Raw genomic sequence first — 4,235 nt, forward strand, 5'->3', positions numbered from 1 at the left:
TAATATACCAGCTAGTCTCATGGGACAACCTAAACCAAGGGTTAATCCTTGTTCATGGACTCTTTTGGCACAGGAATCAGTAAACAGCTGGCGATTGAGCTCGGATCTCTCATAGAAGAAGATTCAGGGAAGCAATTTTACATTTATATATGAATAATATTGCCAGGCGGACCAATTGAAGAGGAAAGTTTCCAAACCAAAGCGAAGGAAATGGGGTAAGTGTTGTGTTTTAGTATTTATTTTATTTATATTGTAATTATTATTCATATTTTTAGTATTATTATCTCTATATATAAAACTGTTTGTCCTGACTGACTGACTGACTGACTGACTGACTGACTGACTGACTGAATGACTGACTGATTGGTGATCAACGCACAGCCCAAACCGTAAGAGCTAGGAAGCTGAAATTTTCACTGTAGTTACCTTATGTAATGTAGGTGCACGTTAAGACGGGGTTTCGGAAAATTCCACCCGCAAGTGTGGAAAAATCGCGAAAAACGTTTGTATGTAACTTTTTTGTTTACCATCCGATCGGCCTCAAATTTATTTTCAAAGGTCTTTGTTCAAATTCATTTGAAGGGTGTTTCGCACTTTTTGGAAAATGCATCCCTCCTTGGTGGAAATGGGGGTCAAAAATTTGGTGGGTGACGTTTCGCCCTCAAATTCATTTCCAAGTATCCATATGAAAATTCATTTGAGACGTGTTTTTCACTTTTCGCAGAATTCAAACTTCTTCGGTGGGAATGCGATTCAAAGATTTTTTGGGCGAAGTTTTAAGTTGTGTCCGATTTGCTTCAAACTTATTTTCAAAGCTCTACATAAGAACTTAATAAATACGTATTTCAGCGATTTGGGAAATTCCACCCGCAACAGTGGTAAATAGGCGGAAAACGGTTGTATGAAAGTTTTTTGTAAACGATCCGATCGGCCTCAAACTTATTTTCAAAGATCTTTGTTCAAATTCATTTGAGGGGTGTTTCACACTTTTCGAAAAATCCGTTCCTCCTTGGTGGAAATGGAGGTCAAAGATTTGGTGGGTGAATTTTCGCGCTCAAATTCGTTTCCAAAGATCTATAAGAAAAATCATTTGAGACGTGTTTCACACTTTTCGCAGAATCCAAACTTTTTCGGGTGGAATGCGACTCAACGATTTTTTGTGCGAAGTTTTAAGTTGTGTCCGATTTGCTTTAAGCTTATTTTCAAAGCTCTCCATAAGAACTTAATGAATACATATTTCATCGAATTGGGAAATTCCACCCGCAACAGTAGTAAATTGGCAGAAAACGTTTATATGAAAGTTTTTTGTTTACCATCCGATCGGCCCCAAACTCATTTTCAAAGATCTATGTTCAAATTCATTTGAGGGGTGTTTGACACTTTTTGAAAAATCCATCCCTCCTTGGTGCAAATTGGGGTCGAAGATTTGGTGGATAACGTTTTGCGTTCAAATTTATTTCCGAAGATCTATAAGAAAAATCATTTGAGACGTGTTTCACATTTTTTGCAAAATCTAAACTCCTTCGGTGGAAAATGCATTTCAAAGTTTTTTTTGGTGAATTTTAAGTTTGTTTGATTCCCGTCCGATCAGTTTCAAAATCATTTTCAAAGCTTTTTGAAAACATTGATTTTATAAAATAAGTGCCACGGGCAAGGCCGGGTTATACCTGCTAGTTATATTATATATATTATTATTTTTATTACCTATTTTTTTTTATTATATTCTTTTGGAATTAAGGCGCACTCTTGTTTTTATAGGCTTTGTTTTGTGTACAACAAGTCCGGATGCCTTCCAAAACCCGTCACAGAATCTGCATAGATCTGTATTTTTGTTGAGTTTTTGAGATACTTATTGTAGCCTAAAAAGGTTTAGCCTTTTCGGGTGAATAACACGCTTGAAATTCCAAAGTCCTCCTTCGTCCTTCTGCCTTTAAGTACCGAAAAACAAAACGAACTTAAATTCCTTGTAAATTTTGTATAAATTTCGTTTAGAGCGTTTGTTGATTGTTTGCTACAAAATATTCCGAGCCAGAGGAAAAATTACACAGAATTTTGATCTGAGCATTTGCAAAAATATACAAAATGAACTTTACGAAGATAACTACATAAAGAATCCATTCAATGGCAATCAATAATTGTGCTTTCGAGAACTATGAGAACGAACGTGCTCCGACATTGTACACATGGAAACAAATGTATTTGAACTACGAATTAAGCCCACATCAGTGAAAATAATCCCAATATCGAGAGAGAGAGAGAGGGAGAGCTCTGCGAAATGGCATTGAACGTTGAATGCGGCGAACTTAATTTAAATTAAAGATAAACAAATTATGCGCCATCGAAAGCTGAATTCGTTTTGCATATTTTGGGTTTTCGAATTAAGTTCAAGGAACACAATGTAATAATAATAATAATAATGATGATAATAATGATTATGATAACAGCAGACAGAACGGAACGAAGCGAGAGTTTCGCTCATGTCAGCCTTAAATGCTGAAGTCGGTGCTTAGCTTTAGCTGCTGATAGATATTATGCATGCCAATGCCAGGATGAAGCAGATTCGCCCACTCCCAAACCTATCAGGCAACATGCTCATCGATGAAGGAAGGCGCGGCCAAACTGGATGCCAAAGTATGTAAATAAAACAATGCAAATGTCTGGCGGGGCACGTCAGCGCGCCGAGCGTTGTGGATGCCACAGATTGTGCATACCGCCTTGGTCCAGGTCCCTGCGCCCTGCGCCCTGCGGCAGCTGGCAACAGTGGCAACAGTGGCAACTGTCGCTGTCAATGCGCATTCCTTCCAGTTCGCTGATGTGCGCCAAGCCAAACATCCAACAATAATAAACAACCGCGTCGTTGTGTGCGTCAGCTCAGACGTCAGTTGTGCTTGTCGGCTGAGACGGTCCTGACAGTCATGTGGGATTCTTTTTCTTTTTTTTTGTTAGCTGAAATACTCCGGGGCAGGGGTATTCCCCCGAAAATAAACCTGAACAAAAAATGGCATTCGTACATATTTATTAGGGCCAGAGACGACGACGAGAGTCAGAATAGGATATGGGGAAAGGTGCGCTTTTGATTAACATCTTACGGGCGGCGCGAAAAAAAAAGTGAAGACGAAACAACGGTATCTGTTATTTCTTATTTATTATCAATGTATTTGGCGCCAGCTACTTATTTGCTGATTATTTGCTCATTTGTTTCGGCTTGAGAAACTTTTCAATAAAAGATGCGAATGTTGTCGCAACATAAAAAGATAAACAAATCATTTGCATATCATTAATGCAAATCCCAGTGTGTGTGTGTGTGTGTGTATTTGTGTGTGTTTGTCATGTTGTCATTAAAAGGCTTGTCATACAAATGTTGCCCCAAAATGGCGTATCCCACACATACATACATATAGGCATTTCCGCCGCGGCCGACATCCGACATCCGGCCTTTAAATGCGGCTGTTAATCACAAGTCAAACAAAATGCTGCATACTTTTAGGCGGCGCCAGCTAATTATACGTATTTTACTTATGTGTGCGTGTTTGCGTGGGTGTGTGTGTGTGTGTGTGTGTTTGGGTGGGTGTATGCCTTGGGCATATGTTCAAATGAATCTTAATTAGGTCTTTTGTTTCACACAAAGCCGCAGGCACACATAAAAAATATATACAACCCGCCCAAAACCACCCATACACACACACGCACACACACGCACATTTCTTTGTGTGTGTATTTTTGTGTCTCTGTATCTGACAGAAACTTATATGCTATACTTTCCATTAAAGCATATTTGACATATCAGTTTGGCAATTATAACCAAAAGAGACATGTTAAATTTGTTAGACATTCACTTTGAAGTCCTTGCCGAATAATTAATACCCTGGCTAAGATGTGCGAGTGTGTGGTATATGCCTTTTAACTAAAATCATATTTATAAGACTTAAAGCTCACGTATTTCCTGCTGTAGCTAAGAATTTGAAAGGAAGTTGCGGAATCTAATCTTAGATATATATCCCATTAAACAATTCCCTAGATCGTATTTCTGTAGAATTCATACAGAACGTTAATATTTCTAAAGTCTTTGAGTGTTTATTAACATTGTAAAGATCGTAACAAATACTTAAGTACTAGATTCAAGCGAGGTATGTACCGATAAGCGAGTTGTATCGATGTTAAAATTGAATAGAAAAACAACAATACTAGAAGTTTCCAACTTTATCAAGTCTTGATTAGGTTGAACTAAGCGGACC

The sequence above is a fragment of the Drosophila montana genome, unplaced genomic scaffold (assembly GCF_035044405.1).
Source record: "Drosophila montana isolate Dmon_TW-CO22-7 unplaced genomic scaffold, ASM3504440v1 contig_3833_1, whole genome shotgun sequence".
Classification (NCBI taxonomy): domain Eukaryota; kingdom Metazoa; phylum Arthropoda; class Insecta; order Diptera; family Drosophilidae; genus Drosophila; species Drosophila montana.